Genomic DNA, 22,545 nt, shown 5'->3' on the forward strand with positions numbered 1-22,545 from the left:
TCCCTGTTACCGGTGGAGGGGGCCGACCCTTCTATTCGCCAGTATCGGTATACACCTAGGAAGGGGTTGCCATTGGTTTCCGATATCCGGGATAAAATCCTCCGGGAATGGCATGACCCGGAGAAGATTACAATGCCCCGCTTCATGTCCAAACTTTATCCATTGAAGGGTGAGACTTTGCTGTCTGATCCAGTTGAGGTTGACTATATCCTCGCCAGCCTGGTGGGTCGCTCCTCTGTCGGCCGAGGAGGCGGCCGTCCGGGATCCAGTGGACCGCCGAATTAATTCCGGCCTTAAGGTTCGCGCATCTGGCCCTTCGAGCGAATATCTATGGTTCCTACACAGCTGAAACAGTGTTTAATGGTTTCAGGAAGTTGAAAAAGGCTGTCAATGAAGGCTCCGATTGTGCCCCTTTGCTTACAGACATGCAGAGACAGGTTGAGCTTTTGGCCGATCTGGCTTTTGATGGGGTGCGTGGTTCAGCCATGGCCATGGGGGCTGGTGTATCTGCCCGGAGGCATTTGCACCTGAGGGACTGGAAGACTGATGGGTCTCAGAAGGCGGCTGCCCTGAAACTTCCTTTCACTGGGTACAGGCTTTTTGGTGATTGCCTTGAGGATAAGGTGCACAAAGTTTTTATGGCGGACAAACATGCTGACAAAGTTCGACGCAAGCCTCCTTCAACGGCCAAGAAGTCTTCCTCTGGTGCTGGTCCAGTGACCAGCAGGTCTTTTCCTGGCTCCTCATTGCATTCTTTTTGGAGAGCTGATGGGGGGCGGGGGGGTGCTTGGGGTCCTCCACGCTCTTCGCGTCCTGGGCCGGCACCTAAGTCCTGACGGTTTGGAATTGTCGGTGGGCGGACGGCTCTGGCAGTTTTTTCCAGTATGGGAAAGGTGGTGTTCCGACTCATGGGTTCTGGACACAGTGCAATGGGGTTATCGAGTGCATTTCCTGTCTCCTCCTGGTTTGGACTGTGGTTCCCAGGTCTCGGCTCAAGAGGTTGGCCATGGATGCCGCTCTCTCCGAATTAGTGTTGAAGGCGGCCATCATGCCCGCTCCTCTCCCTGTTCAGGGTCAGGGGTTCTACTCGCGGGTGTTCCTGGTCCCCCGGGAGAAGTACTGTCTAATTCTGGACATCAAAACCCTGAACTGCTTCGTCCAAAAGGAACACTTCAAAATGGAGACTTTACAGAACATTCTTCCGATGTTATTAAAGGGGGATTGGATGCCATCTCTGGATCTCCAGGACGCTTATTACCACGTGGCTCTCCATCCCTGGCACATTAAGTTCTTCTGCTTTGCAGTGGGATCCTGACATTTTCAGTTCAGGGTGCTCCCGTTCGGACTGCGATCAGACCCCAGAGTATTCACCAAGCTGGTGGCTCCCTTGGTGGTGCACTTACATCTGCGGGGCATTCAGATATTTCCCTACCTGGACATAAGCGTCCTGCCGGCAGACTATCTCCGATTGGTCTACCAGACATTGCAGGACTGGGGTTTCCTGGTGAACTGGCAGAAGTCTCAACTGGAGGCTTCTCAGTATCCAGTTTTCATTGGTGCACAGGTTTTCACCAGGATGGGGAGGGTTTCCTGTCCCTGGAGAGGGTCCGGCGCTTGCTGGCTGTTCTGGGCAGGGTTCTCAGGAGGCAGTATGTCCCAGCTCGCCTATTGCTGAAATTGCAGGGGGACATGGCTTCTTGCGTGTTTCTAGTTCCCTGGGCCGTCTTCATCGACGCCCCCTGGTGTCTTATCTTCTCTCACACTGGCTCCCTTCATCTCAAGCTTTCGAGGCTTTGATTCCGTTGTCCCCAGCGCTGCGGGTCTCCCTGCAGTGGTGGTTGGGGGTTCCGAAACTACAGGCTGGGATGTCCATGATCATTCCTCCTATGACCACACTTGCTACTGACACCAGTGGAAGGGGCTGGGGAGCTACGTTGGGGGTCCTCTCTGCTCAGGGGTTGTGGAATCTGGAAGAGAGCCATCGAACATCCAATTGGGGAGAGTGGTGTGCCATTCTCCGGGCTCTGGTGTATTTCAGGAGGTTGCTGGTGGGCCGGGCAGTTTTGGTCCGGACGGACAATACAACAGCTTTGGCTTACGTCAACCGCCAAGGGGGATCCGGCCGCTCCTTGAATGCCCTGGCAGCTCAGATAGGTGCATGGGGGGGAAAAAAAAAAAAATCACATCTGGTGTCCCTGGTGGCTTCGCATATTAGGGGCGGGTGGACAATGTTCGGGCAGATCTTCTCAACCGCTGTTTCCCTCCTCGGTGGAACTGGTCCTGTCGACCCAGGTTTTTGCAGAGATCTGCGTCAGGTTCGGGACCCCTGTTCTGGACCGGTTTGCGTCTCCAGCCTCAGCAAAAGTTCCCCTCTTCTGCTCTCGTTTTCAGGCAGAGGGTGCGTGGGGGGTGGACGCCCTCTCTGTGCAGTGGCCTCAGGGTCTCCTTTATGCTTTTCCACCTATTCCTCTTCTGCCCCGGGTGGTTCAGCGCATCAGAATGTCCAGGGTGACTATTGTTGTTGGCTTCGTTCTGGCCCCGCCGGAGTTGGTTCCCCTCTCTGTTGGAGCTTCGGTGCCAGGAGCTTTGGCTGGTTCCAAATTGTCCTTGTCCCCTTCTGGGGGAGCTGCGGTTGGGGGTCCACCAGATACAATGGGCAGTGTGGATATTGCGCGGGCTAGGCTGATCTCAGGAGTTTTATGGTCCTCTGGTAGAGTCCATAATCAATGCTCTTAGACCCTCCACTCTAAAGGCTTACGGCAGACATTGGAGCCATTTCCGGGACTGGTGTGGGCGGTCTGGGATACCTCCCCTGCGTTCCGACCTCCCCGCTATCCTTCAATTCCTCCGGGATGGGTTTGACAAGGGCCTGGCGGTTTCCACGCTTCGCTCTCAGTGGGCCTCCATAAAATTCCTTTTGGGGGGACTCTGATGGGCATTTGGATGGGGAGGTGTTGATGGGGAAGTTGCTCAGGGCTTTTTCTTCTTCCCGTCCTTGTACTTATAAGGGGCTTCCTCCTTGGGATCTCCCTCTTGTCTTAAAGTTTCTTCAAGGGCCTCCCTTTGAGCCCATTTCCAAGACTGATACGAAACATCGGACGCTGAAGACTGCCTTTCTGATTGCCATAACTTCTGCCCATAGGCTTGGGGAGAGTGGGGCTCTGTTATGTCACCCCCCTTTTCTGAGGGTTCTGCCGGACTCTGTGGTGCTGAGGTGTGATCCGAAGTTTCTCCCTAAAGTTGTTTCTCGTTTTCACACCTCTCAGGATCTGGTTCTCCATGCCTTTTTTTCAAAATCCGCAAACGCCAGAGGAAGTGGCTTAGCATAACATTGATGTGCGGCGAGCGGTGTTGGAGTATTTGGCTGGAACTGCCCCTTTCCGCCACTCTGACAGTCTTCTGATTACTTTTGGCCCCGCTGGGGCTGGGCGTAAGGCATCTGTAGTGTGCATTAGCCGATGGATCCGTGTTGTGGTCTCCATGGCCTATGTGGCTTCTGGCCTGCCTGTGCCTGCGCACGTTCAGGGACGGTCCACCAGAGGTTTGGCGGCCTCAGGGGCCGATGCAAGTGGGGTTTCTCTACAGGAGATATGTAGAGCTGCTACTTGGGCTGATCAGAGCACCTTCATCAACCAATATAGGTTGAATGCCTCCCACTTCCAGGACACAATAAGGTCATTAGGCTGTTGCCTGCACGCATTATATCTGGTAACCAGACAGCCAGGATTTTGATCCCATGAACCTTACCATTCTGCCTTGATAAAGACCTTCCGGGGTTGAAACACGTGTCGGCTGACCACCTTCTCCAGACAATAAAAATACACTTGTAAAAACCGCAGCAAAACGCAGGAGATCCTTTTATAAAAAACAGTCATATTGGTATACTCCAATTGCAAGGTAACCAGGACTTCTCTACAAACCTTCTTCACAAGAGGTATTTGGTTTACCTCTTACAACCTGTGACCCTGCAAAACCAAATAGAATTTAACATTCACAGAGCTCAGCACAGGAGTGTTAACAATCTAGAAACCCAACCCCCCTTCTCTTCGCTTCTCTTCGACAAGCATGTATGCTTACACCGTTCTGTAGATATAGGACAGATGCATAATGTCAAAAGCTTTTCCTTTTTATTAACCAATCACAAACACAAGAAAACAAAGCACACATGGAGCTAGCTTGCAGCCGCTTCATCGCAAGCACAACTACAGGGACATAAAGAACCTGTAAAGCCCTGATCATTACTAATCTATTAGGAACATATTAAAACATACAGGGAAACCATAGAATGACTGTAGTGAATTTGTAGGAAACCATAGGCCTCAGAAGATGAAAGAAGAAATGCGGACCCTGCAGCACGAAGCACAGAGCCAGTGTTCGCAGCCAAGGACAAGGGCAGGGAAATATTCCCGACTCCTGGGGCAGGGAGCCACCTGCAAAATAACAGAATAAAATCCTCACTCTGTGCAGAACGAAAAGCTCTATTTTGTGGTCATCAACCACGTGACTCTGCCAAGCCGAACAATGGCCATCTACCGAAGGTGGCAAGAGGAGCTGTTCCCAGCTAAGCAGAAAAGATTGAATCATGAGTGGTCAACTAACATTGCAACCTGCGGGCACTCTCCCAGGCTAGGTGACTATATCAGTGGCAACAATGGGGACACACAAGTCTTTCTAATCACCTTGAGAAGGTAAATTTGATAGCTGTGCGCAGAACAGGGTCCCAGGCCTGGGGAGACCAGCTTCAACCAATCCAGACACTCAGATCCTGGGGTGGTGCATAATGTTGAAAGTCCAATGGACATCATGTGACCCAGCAACAAAGTAATATTTTGGGGAAGTCTCAAGCAAACCCAACTGACATGGAAAGACTAATGGTGCAACTAATATAGGGGACTTCCATAGGTAGCATCACCCGAGCTACCCAATGAATACGGCCCATAGGTTTTTGGGATGGGTTGGTGGCTGCAACGTCACCAAAACAAAACCAAGCGATGCAGGCTCACGAGCGGTGATTGCCAGATATTTGTGTTTACTGTATGATCCCTGTGTTGAGAATAAAGACAGTCTGTTTGCCTCATGGCAGAGTTTTCCATTATTGCTGCGAAGGGGAGGTGGGGGGGGGGTGACTGGGGGAAGGGTTCGGATAGACCCCATATGCTCTGGTGACTTCACAGTATTGATAAGAACACCGCCGTCTTCTGCTATAGTATTACAGGAGGTAAAAGAGGGCAAGTGCAAATTGAGATTAAATGTGCCATGTATCGTTAAATGAAACCGATGTGTTATCATGGGAGACACTCCCATTATCCACCTGTGCAAAGAATTATCCCGGTACAAGGACACTTCCACACTCAGTGGGTTGGCCGCAGGAGGCACTTACTCGAATAAGTACTCACATGTGCACATATTTACCTGGAGACACAGTGACAAGTGCGAGATCACCAGCGCGTCTCAGCACAAGCAGCAGAATTGATAACGCTGATTTTTGTCACTCAAAGCGCATGATGAAGAGGCCGTAGCAGTTTACTCAGACTCTGCCCATGTGAAGTCAACAGTACACAGGACTGTCACGTTGGAAGAGACTTGGCTTCCTTTGCACAGATGGCACACCAGTGCAGCATGAACCGCTACTGGACAGGCTCATAGACGCACTCAACTCCCATCAGCCATCGCAGTGCACACCAGAGGTGCAGATTTGATTTCTTACGGCAACAAGGCTGCTGACCTATAAGAGCAGCAGACGTCCCTGAAATATAGGATATTGTGACAGCACCAAATAAATACACATGCACGTAACATGGTAATGAAGGGTTTTAAAACTAGCAAAAGAGAGCATGGAGTCAAGGCTACCCTTTATCATTGGCACGCAGGAGGTCTCCTCATACTCGCAGTAGGGCTAGATTAATATATACTAGCTTAAGAGATCACAATGAATAGAAATATCTTAAAACAAATTTTAATTACTTCACAAAGACACACATTTATATATATATATATATATATATATATATATATATATATATATATATATATATATATATGTCTTTGTGAAGTAATTAAAATGTTAATTACTTCACAAAGACACACATTTATATATATGTGTGTCTTTGTGAATTAAAATTTGTTTTAAGATATTTCTATTCATTGTGATCTCTTAAGCTAGTATATATTAATCTAGCCCTACTGCGAGTACGAGGAGACCTCCTGCACGCCAATGATAAAGGGTAGCCTTTGACTTCTTTCTCTCTTTTGCTAGTGCCTCCTAACCCTCTGGAGTCAGGCCCCCATACAAAAAAGAAAAAAAAAGTGTTCCCTGCTCCCATATATTTTCACAGGTTTTAACACTACCCATAGTACACATTACTGAATTACAGGGAAAGGCACCACCAGAAAAGCAAGAATTATGGAAGCAAAAGGGTGCCGATTGAACCCCACAGATGCATTGTGACGGCAGGACAGCACTGGGAAACCAGCCATGCCTCTTGGGCCGCTTAAAGTAGCATTAGACCAATTGCATCATTCAGCACGCACAGAGCCTCTTGCAGTACTGATTTGCAGAGGACTGGTTTGTCCCGAATTTGGCTCAACTGGTCAGTTTTTAATTGTACATTGTTTAACGTGCCAGAAGTTTACAGCCCGACATACTTCGCAAACAGTGAGAGGAGCAATATCCTGTCCTAATGGGACATTTCAGCATTTGCATATCGACTGTGTAGATATGCTCCAAATTTGTAACAGCTACAGATACATGCTAGCAAGTCATATATCCCTTTTCCTGAAGGATCGAAACAGGTCTGCACTGCAATTGTCTCATACAAGAGGCATTTCCAAGGTGCGAAGTGCTCTGATCCGACAACGACCACATTTTTAAAAAGGTGGTATTTCAGCACATCACTATTCTGTTGGGTATTAAGTGCAAGTTCTCGTCCGCCTCCTAAAGGAGTGAATTGCCTAGCTAAAAGACACTGAAAAAAGGTCAGCTCTATTGCCTTCCTTTAGCCCCATTTGTATTACACAACCAGCCCGATTCTGACCATCACCTGACTCCACATGATCTGGTGATGGGACCCTGCATGCATACACCCCTTGCTCTTCCCACTCTAGCTTAAACTGATGCAGAAAGTGCTACTACTAGCTAGAATGGAATGTATGGCTCAACAGGTACGACTCGGCCAGTGGGAGTTCCAAGAAGAATGATGAAGCGAATTAACAAGTTGATACAGAAAAGCCATTAGTACTTGTACCGGGGACAAGGTTCTGTGTAGGGATTTTACATTTTGAAGAGCCATTTAACGTAGAGGCAGTTGACTGCTGTCAACATTCAAGGAAACAGGCCTGGTTGCACAGCAGAAACATCCTAACTCTAGGAAGGAGAGACCCCGCCCCCCCTGGCTGCCAACATGGAGCTCAGAAATTAAGATGACACAAGAAGACCCCCACAAAAGTTAGAGGGCGATGGCCAATCAGCAGCAAGTGGAATAAAGACATGGTTTTCCTTTTCCTACACATGTCGTTGGCCCAAGAGTGTCTAAAGCAAATCAGTCACAAGGTGAAGGGTGACACCATCAGAGCAAATAAGAATAGCAAATGTTCAAGATGGTGACCTGTCCTTCTGGATAAACACGTATCCCTTTGGTAGGAGCACGGCTGGTTCACTGTATTGTTCTTAAATATAAAAGCCTACTTTCTTTTTAGAAAGAAACTTCCTTTCAATATCAACATGTTTTCTTTCTGTAAATACCCATTCTTTAAAGAAAGTAAAAGGACTTTTTCCTGTTGACAAGAAGGGGATTATTCAATACTGTTAGATATTTGCTTTTAGCACTTCAAAGGTCGCTTTTAGCACTTAGAAGGAATGTAACAGTCAATACCTTTAACCAATCCCTGAAACCCATAGGTTTTGGTAGCTTTAGTATGATAGTTATGACAAATGTATAAAACTTGTTGATAAGCCAGCTGAGAGCGACATTTGATGCTTATATGCTGTGCCTGCTTTATTTGTATGATAATAAAGCTGGGTTTTGCCTTTCACTTTGTCAAATCGGTTATTGAGTCTGGGTTTTTCTGGCTTGTGATCCTCTGTAAGGTGGGGTGTCCCAGACCATCTTACAACAAGATACTTAAAAACAAAACAGTATTACTATATCAGTGGAGGCAATAAAAGGAATAAGAAAGCCAAGATGGCCCTTTCCTGGCTCCAGCACACCCATGTGTGGACAGCTCAGCCCTTGTATGGATAGGGCCGACCAGTCCATCTGCGGAGTTTGGATCCAGGAACATTGTCCAGTCTACTTTTTCGACTGACATCTCATTCAAAATACACATGGCCAAGAGACCCCAAATATTGCACCAGATCACACTCCACAAAAGAAAGCCCTTAATTGAGGCTACAAGTTTCACAAGAGGGTTCGAAATTAAAGTTGAAAATGCAGGAGCTAAAAGCAGCTCCTGGGTATCCCCCATTAAACAGTCACGAGAAGCTACCACTGGGTAACGAGGAGCTAGTATAAAGCGTTCTGCAAATCTAACTTCCACATAACATGCAAATGTATAATTTTGTCCATTTATTATTACCCTTTAAGCTTTAAATGCTGCATAGATGTGTCCTAATGTTTGTTTATAGATTGTCCCAAACACAGAGTTAAATTCACATCGGGGCATTTGTTCGGCATCGTTTGGACTGGAGACACAAAAGTAGCTCCTGGTTGGTGTCAAGCTAACATGGCGTTTCTAGGCTACAAACAGGAGCTAAATAGCTCCCAACTCCAGTCAACTTTGAAACCGGCCACAGTTGTCCAATCACTAGTCATTTCCCACCTACAAGGTAGCCCTACTAGAAGACGTCCCAGGGGATTCAGAGGACCAAGTAAAAGCCAAAGCTTTGCATTGCCTAATTTTTCTAAACAGCCAGCATCACTACAAGCCGACAAAGCTTTCACAGCGAGCACATCTACAACCGGACTGAGTGCTCACCAACTCTGAAGGCGAATGATCTCTACATTCCACAATGTATATAATGAGCCCCACTGCTCACCCCCTTATCCAGGTCAGCAGCCTCTGCTACACTTGATCCCTACCAGTAACCTCCTGGATGTGTATCTCTGTGCTCTATTGCTCATCAGCTAGGTTTGCAACTTATATGCACCCCCCATTTCATCCACTAGGAAGGAAGTCTCCTAAAATTAGATGAATGCAGCATACTTTACATAATTCGGATTATTTCGAGGAACTGGGTTCATAGGTCGAGGGTCAGTTCACCCAGCTTCCGCCATGCTTTGTGGGGGATTTAAGAGACCCTCCTCTCTGCAGAGAGCCCTTACATTCTTTGGGCCCAGCCTGTTGAGACATTTATTCTGGACTCACCCCCATCTAGCAGAGCTTTCCAATAAGCTCGGGCCTTACAGACGAGTCCCAATTAAGGGCTGGAGATGCCACAAATTCAAGTGTGACTGGGTTATGCATTCTACCACCCTTCTTTCTCCCATGAGAAATTCACCTTCCTACTGCTGCGGCAAAGGCTTAGGTGAAGGGATGGAGAACCACGCTTTATGGGGCACCTGAGGAATACTCCCTCAACTGTTGCTCTTTACAGGGGGCTACAAATAGCGACTCGTAAATCCAGTTCATCCATGCTTTCTTCAGTCAATTATCGCAGTAAATGGATCTCTTTCATGACAAAACCAAAATTTAACATTTCCGACTCGTGTTTTGCCCAACTTTCCATGAGTAGAATACACTTGTGAAATCACAGCAGGTTTTCCCATAAACAAAACTCATCCACAGACCAGGACAGCTAGGCTGCAGTTTATATTAAATGAACTAGGGACACTTGCACTTTAAGGCAGCCAACAGGTCCCAGACTACCATAATGCTTTGCTTTGGAAGTCTGTTCCTTTTCTCATAATTCATCAATGACAACGTAGCCCCGTTCTCACATGGGGACAAATCAGCTCACCTCAAGGATCCAAGGAGGAAGAGGGTGGGTTGTTTAGGAATTCAATGACGATAACCAGGACCAATAACTGGATTTACAAGCAACTATCTTCATGGACATTCATAAACACTGAATAAAAGATAAAGCCAACAGACCCCCCCAAGAGGGAGAAGGCCGAAACAATAGTAGAACTTTCTGGGTGTTAAGCAAAATGCATTTCTGAAGGACGGTTAGCCCACCCAAGCTTCAGCTGTAGTAGCTACAGAGCCAAGGCAAACCTGCTAGCAAACGCAAGGATGGATTTCCAGTTGCTTACTTCCTGAACTCTCTGTTCGAAAAGTGTCCAGAACAGTAATAGCCACCTTGAGAAACAGGCACTGGGCTTGCTCAAGTGAATGGTTTATTTGTTCACAAAAGCATGCAGGATAATATAAACTGCTGGGGTAGAGTGAAAAACCAGGCGTCTGAGGAGATGGAGAAACACCCAAGAACTGACAGAAGTGGGTTCAGGAGGGGTTTGGGGGAAATGTCAATGGACACAGCCATGGCCAAAGTAAATGGAAAACAAACTTTGCATACTGGAACGTTAGTATGATCTGATCTACCACAGCAAACAGTGAAATGCTGATTGAAAAGAATGTGGAGTTTGGCATTAGAGCTAAATCAAAATACAATAATGGGGTACGTTGCTCAAGTAAACCATAGTGGGGGTTTAATGACGGCCCTAGTACATAAAATGAAAGGCCAGGTTCAGCCTCCAATTTGAAATACATGGTTCTTATGGCAAGGCACACTGGAAAAGTGACAAGCCTAAAGATGTCACTTAAGTTGAATTGATCCATTTGAATCGAAGGTGCCTAGTGAATGCAAAACGTGTGTGTTGCTGAAAATGACACCAGAACAGTGCATCATGGAAAATATGCATTTTGCTGAAATTTGACAGGAAAATATGTGAAGATGGAAAAGGCACATTGTTGGTTGAGACACAAAAAGTGGCATTTGTCATTGAAACTGCCACACATCTAAATGCTGTGTGTGATGCTGGAAAGGCATCGGAGGGACAGGGCCTCCGTATCCTTGTCCTTTACTGCTTTTTATCATGTGTTCTGTCGTGTTTTCCACGCAGGAGTTCAGGTGGGACTCCTGGCGGTGCAGCTCTCTTTTGGTTTGGTGAACAGACCCATGGGATACCCTTTTGGCACCCGTGGGTAGGGGTACAACCCTGTGTCCCTAGTGTATGTTTTTGGGCACCTGTGTGTGACCCACAGAGCAGGGTATGGGCTGGTGGCAGCTCCGTGCTGAAATGACTAGTGCCCTGAGCGTCCTCCATTTTGAGATGACCAGGCCCAGTCATTGGAATCGGTAGATTCCTGATGGAGACAAAATGGCCCCCATGGCTTCTTGCCTTCCATCACCGGTTACCTCGATCTTCCCAAAATCCCAGGAAGCCCTGCCTTTGTCCCTTCCCCCTGACTGGCTGTTGGGTGGAAGTTCTGTATATGGTAGTGTGGGGAAGTGACGACGAGACTGGCTGGAGCCTTCTCAAAGACCATATCTTGCGGGTACACCTGTGGGTGGGACCTGGGTGAATGAGTGTGACGAATATGCATTCTATGTTGTGGCTGTCTAGTATCTGGTGTTTGTCACAATGGTTGAGACAGCCCTGCCTGAAACCGGTATGAATGCAGCTTGGAGTGTTGAATGGCTTGGTACTTGTCCCAATACACAACTTGTTGTGAGTGTCTGGAGAGAAGTGAATAGCCTGAATACCTCGTGTGCCTGATTGGCTGCCTGCATGAATGAATGACCGTAGTCGTGATTGGATGCTTGAGTGTGACCCAGGGGAATGAATGGGAGATCAACAGTACATCTGGGGACATCTCACTGCTAGGAATCGTGTTCGGAAGCTGAAGTTCACTACGACGAGTAATGGAGTAACTGAAGCTCAACCTTGAGCCCTGCTGGACGAGAAGAATTGCTGCTGCTCTCCTTCACAATCTGAAAGCTGCTGTGTCTCCAGGGACTGACCCAGAGAGGGCTCTTCCCGAGCTACGAGGGACCATCTTCCACAGCTGATCTTTGCCTAAACTCCCTGGTAGACAGACCGTCGACAGGCTGCCGACTCGATACGGGGACTGCTGCGGAACACCAAGGAGAAGCGCCCGGACTTTTGTCCGCCACTGTCGACTGCCGTCGCCGACTGGAGCCGCCGTGCTCCCGTTGCCTAAGAACTTCATTGATCCCAGGACACTCTCGTCCGCATCGTCGCCACTGTATCCTGCTAGAGAAGGCCTGTCCGTCGACACGCTGAGGAGCATCCACCGGTGGGTTTCCCGCCACCCAAAGACCAGAGACGCCGACGGCTCGACGCCCTTGCTGGGCCACAGTTCTTCAACTCTTTGCAGTCCAGAACTATCAACATCGAGGTGCCCCGCACACCTCTTCCTTGCAGGACATTTACGCTTTCCCGTCAACGAGCACCGCTAGGAACGACGCGGCTAATTCACTGTCATAGCTCGACCTGTTCTCCGTCGGACGTTCGACAACCCGGGACTCGTTACTGAAAGGGATGACACTCAAGAAGGGTTGTCGATTTCCCCGACGAGGAATGCTACAACGCCAGGTACTTTGAGGTTGCAGAACTATTGGAAAGTCTAGTCTAGTGTGAATATATGGACTGGGCTTGTAGCTTTCTTCTACAGGTTGCCCAGGTGGGGGGATCTCCACACAGAACTGTGTTTAACGGTAGTTACCAGGATTCTGCCCATTACTCAACCATCTTGCTTTCCTTCCTCTCTCTACTGCTGGTTTCCTCTTTATTTTGATCTGTGTGTCATTCTGACCGTATGCACTTTAACAAGATCTGATAACATTAGTGGTACCACTTTAGAATTGTACATATTTACCATTGTTGATTTTCGGAGTACAAAGTGAGTTATCGTGATCGCGTATATTTAACCGATACAGTGATTGGACATTCCTTCGTGGGTGCTTAGGGACTACACTGTACTTAAGAACCAGCTCGCATCACCTCCTGAGAAGCTAGGCCTTGATTGCTCGACTACGTTACCATAATAGAGAATCTTGGCAGGGGTCTCTGTGCCTTCGCTCTACCATATAGAGAGCGGAAGTGCAGACCCCTCCCTCCGGTCTGCACAGCTGGTTGGTGGCAGCGGTGGGATGCTTATGGTTTTAAGACTCAGTGTATAACCGTGCCACTTACGAAGGATATCTGCACTTTTTGAATTAAGGTTTAGTTGTGTACGAGATAACTACATTACAAGCAATGGAATCTATTGCGAATGGTAAATTGACTCGGGTGAGCTTAGAGGCTCTCCAGAGTGCTTGTGAAGCCAGGGGATTAGACTTTGTGGATAAGTCTAGGGCTGAGCTGATACTACCAGATCGATTGTGAAACTCATGAAGGGGGGGTGTAACCAATGAGGACTCTACCCTGGGGGTTGTAGCCCGCATCCGATTCTGGGAATGCCACCATTCCTGCTGCCTCTATTCCAAACCCCAGCAGTTCTTTAGAGCTGGAGTTATTTAGGCCTTTGAATATCGCAAGTTGGAAATAGATGCCGAGCTTAAAAAAGAGGAGTTGGCCCAGCAAGTGGAGCTCTTCATTGATCCCAGGATGCTCTCGCCCGCATTGTCGTCGCTGTATCCTGCTGGAGAAGGCCTGACCGTTGACGAGCATCCATCGGAGGGTTTCCCGCCACCCAAAGACCACAGAGACGCCGACAACTCTACGCCCTTGCTGGGCCAAAGTTATTCAACTCTTTGCGGTCCAGAATTAGCGACACTGAGGTGCCCCATACGCCTCTTCCTTGCAGGACGTTTACGCTCCTCAGTCAACGAGCACCACTACGAACGATGCGGCCACTTCACCGTCGTAGCTCGACCTGTTCTCCATCGGACGTCCGACAACCCGTGACTCCTGCCTGAAAGGGAGGACACTCAAGAAGGGTTGTCGATTTCCCCGACGAGGAATGCTACAACGCCAGGTACTTTGGGGTTGCAGAACTATTGGAAAGTCTAGTGTGAACAATATATGGACTGGGCTTGTATCTTTCTTCTACAGGTTGCCAAGGTGGGGGAAGTGGGATCTCCACACAGAACTATGTTTAACGGTAGTTACCAGTATTCTGACTATTGCTCAACCATCTTGCTTTCCTTCCTATCTCTACTGCTGGTTTCCTCTTTATTTTGATGTGTGTCATTCTGACCGTATGCACTTTAATAAGATCTGATAACGTTAGTGGTACCACTTTAGAATTGTACATATTTACTATTGTTGATTTTCGGAGTACAAAGTGAGTTATCGTGATCGTGTATATGACCTTGAATATTAATTATATAAAGACTGTTTTAACCGATACAAGGTGTGGACATTCCTTTGTGGGTGCTTGGGGACTACACTGTACTTAAGAAGCAGCTCGCATCAGCTCCTGAGAAGCTAGGCCTTGATTGCTCGACTACGTTACCATAATAGAGAATCTTGGCAGGGGTCTCTTTGCCTCCCCTCAGAGAGCGGAAGTGCAGACCCCCCCTCCGGTACTGTGCACCCTAAAAATTAAGCAACACAGGAACAGACACCAAGTTAAACAGGAAGCCGTGTGCATTTGCAGCTGAACTCACAAATACATGGAGTTAACTATGTTGCTAGGGGTGAAAATGCACATGGTAATAACAAAATGAACAGCAGGGTTTAATTTCTGTTGCCCCATTGATAAACTACTGCTGCGCAAAGCAGGAAGAAAATGCAGAGATTCAAAACCACATTGAAAAATAACAGAAAGAAGCAAGGTGTTGAAGTAAAATGCTGCACTGGGAAAAGAATGCAATAATTGAAAAGACCATTTTATTTTCAGAAGCAACATGTAAATCTCGTATGACCCCAAGGAAGACAGGGTGGTAAGCAGATTTTCGCAAGCAACTTCCTCCATTGCAGGTCTGTGGGGCTTCTTAACTGGAAGAGATCTCTTTGAGGCTGGAGCATACCAGGTATTTACAACAGGCCAGATCCACACAGCCAACCCAGGTGGATGAAATGTTTTGTTTAAAAAGTACACTATTAGATCAGAGTTGTGGTCAACTCAAGATTACAAGGCCAAAATGGCAAAGGCCAGCGCATCCTCATGATGTCAGAGACCATCTGGTGGCACAGATTCAATCTCTGCAGTGCCCATTAGTGCAGCTTTGGGCTCAAGAGTGATAGATCATTTAGTGCAGTCAAAATCAACATTCAGCGAGCAGATGCTCTGTATAAATATATGGCCATTTTATTTAATAATTTTTAGACTGATACAGAGTTGTGACAGATGTCATTATGAAGCTAATTTTCAGGCGATGGTGTTAATGTGACTTTCATTTAGCTGTGATTTGGAGTTTAGTTCCATTGAAAAGGGTGTTTCTAGCTGCTCCAAAAATGTTAGCAATCTGAAAGTTGGGAGCCAACTGCTTTTTAAATTGGATATTTGATTATGAAGTTTCATATTCCCATTAGTTTTCGTTAAAAGAAAAAAAAGGCAAAAAACCACTGGGTGCCCAAGCAACAATGTGCTGAAATTAAAGTTAGCTCCACCTAGCCGTCATGAGTAGGGGGAACATTCATCTCTATACAGGCTGTTCCCGGCATAACATATGCTATTCTAGCATATCTAAAAGGTAAATATCAGTCGTTAATTCAGAGGGCCACTTCTGTCTCTCTTCTTAAATATTAGAATGACCACTGATTGCTTCCAGGAAGGAGGCGTAGGTCCCTGTGACTAATTAATGGTCATTGAAAAGGCTAAACGTATATGAAACTTTGAATTTGAAAGGCATATTTGTATCAGATGAAATGAGAAGTATGCATAGTATAGAACAGTAAGTGTAATCCATCGATAAAACAGGACCCTATGGGGTGCCTTTGTAGACAATTGTCAACCTTGTTCCAATGCAGAGTCCCTGTGATGGAATAAGATTGCATAGTAGCACAATTACAGCACCTACTTTTAGTTTTTGCTCATGAGGAGGCATTCGTCCTACAGCTCGCTCTTTAGCGACTGAAAAGTTGAGCCAGTAATTAACTGTTCAATGACACTGGAGCAGCCGTGCCCTGTGTGACGAGAAGTTGGAAAGAAGTAACCTCAAATTAGTCAGACTGTGTGATATAGTGGAAGGTCACTGTAGAACCGTGCCAACTCTGTTCATTAAAATGATAGCTGTTGTTGAAGCGGAAGGGCACAGAGAAGTGTACTTTGCCATTTGGACAGCAGAGGGCAACCTAACAATAATAAATTGCATCAGCCAAGTATGGAAACATACCAAAGCATGGTTTATATAGGTTATGCATTTATTGTTAAATTTTGCCACGTAAGGACTTTGAGTGAAAAACTTCATGTAAAAAAATGTGAACCTCTCCACTTCAATCATGGAACTCCCAGGGACTATCGGCAGACAGCGGTTGAATCTTGGCAGGAGGGAACTGCAGGGATCCAAAGAAAAAACGAGGTTAATAAGTTGACACCACCTGATTTTAATATTTTGTGGGAGGGCCTGATTGATGATTAAAAAGCAGACAAAGACAAAAAAAAAAACATCTTGGAGAATTGCCCTTAATCCACCTCGGGGTATCCAGAGACAGCCGCCTGACCTTGCTTGGATGGAGAGGCCTTTTCATGCGAGAGAGTAACTGGGTACGCCAAAAGCGGACTTGGGCCCTATTCTTAGTAAAGCCATATGATATGGACGAAGGAACCATCTTTGACAGCCTGTGACCAGACCCAAGCTGTTCCTCCAGATGAGCCTGGCTCTCTTTCCCGAGTGCCCCAAAACAGTCCAATGTAAGTAGAATTGATCTATTCAAAACCAATTTGTTGTTGGGGGTAGGGGGAGAGGGGATCTGCCTGCCTTTGTATCTTCCCTTCATAGTGGGTATGGACCCTTAGCATATTTGACTGAATCTTAATTTCATTCACTCCAAAATGAATTGACACAGAGGGGAGCTTGGAGAAATGTCCATCTCTTTCCTACCAGGAAAGAAGTTATAGTCACGTAAAGTAATTAGGTGCCATTATTTTTCCTGTCCACCCCACTAATACACAGGAGTGTTCTTGCCACAAAATGAAATTCCCAACTGACCCCATTCCCAAACCGTGCCTTTAAAACAGAATGGAGTTGGTCCCAAAATAAAATTATCAAAACCCTACCTTTCAACAAAAGGTGTTTTGGGACCCAAAACGAAATTCCCAATAGTCACCACTCCATAAATATTACCACTCCATAAATATTGTATTTAAACAAAGGGGTGACTGTGGCCCAAAACTAAATTCCTAAACTGTCCCAACTCCCTATAGCTCACCTTTAAACAAAAGGGTGTTGCATATAATGGATGCCTGGGTGTTTAGTGAGAAATGCTTTGCAAAACTGAAACAGTGCAAAATATACACTTTTGTGAGGAAGCGACCCTTATAGAAAGTTTCTTGAATTGCTTTGGGGGTGAACAAAGAAAGGTTCTATAAATAAAATCTTGTAAACTGCTCACCTTTTCAAGTGTGCAGGGCATGTATCCAACACTGCATGTGTAATGCAGTAACTTGTTTTAAAAACGAAACTGCTTTGTTTGCAATCTAAATTTTATCAAGTAATATTTGCCTGTTTATTACGAAAAGGAAAGTGCATGTTGTGTTGAGGCTTTGTTTTGTGCAACAAAATGGTGGATCTAACCATTAAAAGGTGGATTCAACATATACTTTAAATACATATTTTCTCTACACCACGGCCTGGTTCTTGGCTCATTGTTGACACAGGGGGGAGGTCTATGAGCTCTATATGAGTCATAGATAAGGGTTATTGAATCCAAAGAACAAATGTTAGGTTGTGGGCCATCTTAATGCAGGGGGCGGAGGGGGTTGCGACCTGTGATAGCTCGTGTGCAAGAGAATATGCACATTAGCCGCCCACTGGCTTCATTAAAGCACATACCTTCTTGCAGTTTAGTGTGTTTTTGGGGAATCATGCAGCAAAACTAGTGGTTTTTCGAACCATATCCGAGGCCAATGGGGAACACTTCATTAGCTCTTCTAGATTGCAGAGTAGTGTACTTTAAGGAACGCTGGTGCAGCTTGTACTTAAGGGGCAAGCTAATACTTTGAAGGATTCACATGTTACTGCATGCATATCCAGCATACACTGTGCAAAGGGACACTGTGCAAAGGGACACTGCTCTGCTTCTGTGTCATGAATCCAAATGTTATATTGGTCTTTTTCTTGACAGGAACTTGTCTGGCATGATACTGTTTCAAGCATAGAGGGAAGACACATGGCATTCTGAACTGAGATCCAATAATGTTGCTTAATTATGCACTCACAGCCGATTCCGCCTGGAGGTAGATGGGAGTGAGATCTAGGAGCTGTAGATGCGTTCTGTTTGTGTGCAACACTCACTAAATATCACAGATCCAGTACCCATACCTCTAGATTTGAACTAGACATTGGAAAAAGAGAATGTATTCTTGGCAAGTAAAAAAAATACTGTTTGTGCGGTGTACATACACATGATAGGCAATCGTGGCAAGGAACTTTAGGCCAGGCTAGCAACTTGAAAGTTGTACCCCTGCAGTACATGGATTAACCCCTAAAAGCATGTACCAGAGGAAAAGTCGATGGCTTCAACTTAAAAAAGGAGCAGATATCGCTTCCCATTGGTTTTGTTCGCAATGTGCTCCCTCTAAACAACCCCCCCCCCCAACAATTTGCTGATGACCTGAATACTAATGGGAGTCCAATGTGAAAGCATGGGCCCAACAAGACACTAGCCCTACCCCCAACTGCTCCCTCCCACACCAGTAATACCCAACCAAGCCCAACTGAAGAAGTGGTTAGGCCCATTCCAACATGATGGTTTGGGGGGCTGCCCTTGCTTACAGTGGTAAACAGTCAGGGGGACCCATGGGTGCATAGATTATGGAGACAAATACAGCTGTGCTTAATAACCAATTATCATGAGACGGCCAGCTAGCAGGGAACAGAAGCACCAAATGCCCACGGATCATCACCTTGTTGTCCTTCAACGCCGTCTGCGCCACATCAGCCCCTTGTCAGTCGCTCCCTGATTGCAGTCTTGCGATCCTGGGGTGGCTATTATGGCCGAGTGTACTGCTCCGCTTTAAATGTGCACTTCAGAGTGCTCACCTTACAAGCCCCAGAACGAAAATATAGAAAGGAATATATTGCTGTATTATAAGACTGCCCACTGGTGACATGGGAACAGTTGTTGTGGGGGCCCCTAGGACAATCAATTTGAAAGGCCCTGATGCCACCCCTGTACCTGGGGGTGAGGAGTGGGTTGTTTGTGGGGGGGGGGGGGGGGTGGGGAATACAGCTGACAGCACACAGGTGCAAGTTGGTGCACCAACCGACAGTAAAGGCCATTCCCCACCTACTTCAGCTGCCTTGTGGGGCTACTAAGGGGTTTTGCACCACTCATTAAAAGCTGGTTCTCTCGCAACGTATCATGCACGTAGAGTCCCCACCAATCTGACCCCCTCCAGCGGTCGCAGGGTCTTCAGTGGTAGATATACCCACAGATGCTATGGGAGCAGTTTTTCTTAAGATGAATGTGCACTCATGTGGGTGGGGAGGCATTTGAACAAACCCGGTTACGTGCAAAAAAAAAAGGAACATGCGTCGCAACTGTATTACCGAAATATAAACTTTCAGTGAAAAAAAAAAGTGACATGTGGGATTTGCTCCACAAAGTTATATATTAATAAACTTAATCATAAAAGTGCAATTGACCCCGACGTGATTCGAACACGCAGCCTTCTGATCTGGAGTCAGACGCGCTACCGTTGCGCCACGAGGTCTCCTCGATGGGGATGGGGACCACTAGCATCTTTCTCATGGAATCATCAGGCGTCGTGGCCCACGTGGCATAACTACTGCGCATGTGCCAGTCAGCCCCAGGCCACGTGTCAGCCTGCCCCATCAGAACATGCGCAATAGGGTTTGTTAGCCACTATGCTCGTGATCCGCACATGCGTCACCGCGCTCACCCTCCCCACCTCTCCAGTGTGTTACTATGACAGCTCACATTTCACGCATGCGCAGAAACCCTACTGGAACGCGTCTGCGCGGGGACCTCTAACTACACATGCGCGTAACTCCTAGTTACCAAAAGCTGAAGAGTTAGTATGAAATGGCGTTCGCTTTCCTTCTAAAACGTTCACATGCCACGCACGGACTGCTTTAAAGCACTGAGCTTTCCCAGCCACCTCACCCGGTCCTCACTGGCCTCCCTCACTGGCGCTCGCTGCTCCGAAAGAGCGGGGGTGAAACGTGACAGGAAATTACCGCGCTACACTGAACAGCCGCCTTACATGGAGAGAGGTTAAGCCACCAGCCCCTTCCCACGTGAGAGGACGCCCGAAGCCACGCCCCCAACCTACCTAGACACGTGCCAGGCCTCTCCGCTTCCTTCCAGCCCCTGTGACCACGCCCTCCTGCTCTGACGCCGTGACGTCTACGCACAATCCATTTTCCAGTGGGACGGACTATGTGGCGGGCATGTTAGGGCCAGGCAACGCTTTCAGTCTTTTGAATATCGCCAAGCCTTTTTTGCCTGACCCAGACATGGTGGCTGTCTTCCGAGCCACAGCTGCAGCTGAATGGTAGCCCACCCAAGCGTGAAATAAGTTGGTTTACCAACCTAAGACTTCATCCCTAGCCCTTCAGTTTTCAATGATTTTGACCGTTATTTATACTGATTGTTGTATAATGATGCACAGGAGACTTTGCATTGGCTGGTAGAACCCTTTATTGTGATGAGGTTATTACATACTGTTGTAGAATGAAGCTCAGTAGATGGGGCATACCTGCCTAACCTCCGGAATTTTTCCAGAGACTCCGAAATTGTAAGCATTTTTCCGGGTCTCCGGAAAAATCCCTTGAATCTCAGGAATTTTGAGATTCTTTACGGGTCCCGTCATATTCTCCACCTGATTGGCTGCCGCTGGTAGCCAATCAGGTGGAGAATATGACGGGCCCGGAAACGGCGTGAAATGTTCGTGCCCACTGCCTGCAACACTATAATAATAGTGCTTTCTATACATGCCATTGGATTTAAAGCACTATTATTACTGCGGCGGCGCTACATTCATGTTGCTTACTATAGCACTGAATGAATGATTTTCAGTGCTATAGTAAGCAAAATGAACGCGGCACCACCGATGTAATAATAGTGTTTTCCATCCAATGACATGGATTGTAAGCACTATATGTCGGCGGCGCCGCCGCCTTCATTTTGCTTACTATAGTGTTGTATAATAGTTGTAAGGATGACAGGTGGCGTCTTAGTTATTGGGATGTCCTTTATTCAGCGTACGACATCTGTTGTCACATATAGATGTATATGTGGGGAAATCCAACTGGGCAACGTGCCTCTTAACTAATGTGTTGCAGCTGGGAGGCTGTCTTGTCTCTTGTTAGGCTGAGGGCCTAATTCTCGGAGGAGCTGGGAGGACACGTCCTCACGTGTCCTCTGCTGCTCCCGTAATGTGCGCCGAGCGTGCAGGGGCGGCCCTAGTGGCCGCGGCCGAGATCCCGCGAGAGTTGCGGCTCTCGCGATATCTCTACACACCTTCCCCTGATAATGCAAAGGCAGTCATTGCAATACATAGGCCCTCATTACGACCCTGGCGGAAAGTGACTGACCGGAGCGCCACAGCGTAAATAGCGTTTCCGCCATTGCACGAAGGAGCAAAGTGCGGCCCATTCCGACCCATCGGGCACGAGCACCACGCCACGGCGGAAGTGCAAAGTCCGCGATGGCGGAAATGACCCAAAAACGGCCCACAACGCCGCCGTACGGCGCCCTAGGTGCAATACCGCCACCCCTCTTAGCGGTCACCGCAGTGTGCGCCTACCGGAAAGTACGGTGACCGGAAATATACGGAAACGGAAGTTAAAACATGGGCCCGGAACGGGAAACATCCCGGCGTACACCTATAAAAACACTAAAACCACACAACCACTAAAATCACTACCCTGAAACACACCCCAACCCGTCACCCACCCTAGCGAAACCAAGAAAAATGGGAAAAGTAGCGAAGAAAGCGTGCGACCGCAAGCGGCAGGTCCACTTCTCCCGTGAGGAACTCACCGTGCTAACAGAGACCCTCCAGGAGAATGCTGCCGTCGTCTTCTCCACGCAAATGACCAGAACGGCACTTGCAAACAAGAAGACCATATGGGCTCTTGTGGCACAGCGGGTAAGTGCGGTGGGGACCGCACCCCGCACCCCACAGCAATGCCGCAAGCGATGGGACGACCTGCGGATACGCGTCCGCAGCATACTCTCTGCCAACCGCAACATTGCCACAGCCACCGGGGGAGGTCCTGAATCACCCATCAAGTTGACCCCCTGGGAAGAAATCTGTGCCTCCACCATCGGAATGGAGAGCATAGAGGGAGTCGGAGGGATGGAGAAAGGAGTGCAGACATCCGAAGATTCAGGTAGGTGGGCCAGATAAAACAATGCCAAATCCACACAGTCCATCCACGTGAAGTACCATGCGTCCACATAGTGCAACAGAAACACATGTCCAGGAGAACGTCCACACACA

At 47.5% G+C, this 22,545-nt stretch overlaps 1 non-coding gene across 1 annotated transcript; it reads right to left on the reverse strand.

Annotated features, from left to right (window-relative positions):
• Nucleotides 1–19,716: 19,716 nt before the first annotated feature.
• On the reverse strand, nt 19,717–19,788 carry TRNAW-CCA (transfer RNA tryptophan (anticodon CCA)). The gene has a single exon. It is a non-coding gene; the product is annotated as a tRNA-Trp (tRNA).
• Nucleotides 19,789–22,545: the final 2,757 nt, after the last annotated feature.

This window comes from Ambystoma mexicanum, chromosome 13, assembly GCF_040938575.1.
Source record: "Ambystoma mexicanum isolate Mex_15411 chromosome 13, UKY_AmexF1_1, whole genome shotgun sequence".
NCBI classification, from domain to species: domain Eukaryota; kingdom Metazoa; phylum Chordata; class Amphibia; order Caudata; family Ambystomatidae; genus Ambystoma; species Ambystoma mexicanum.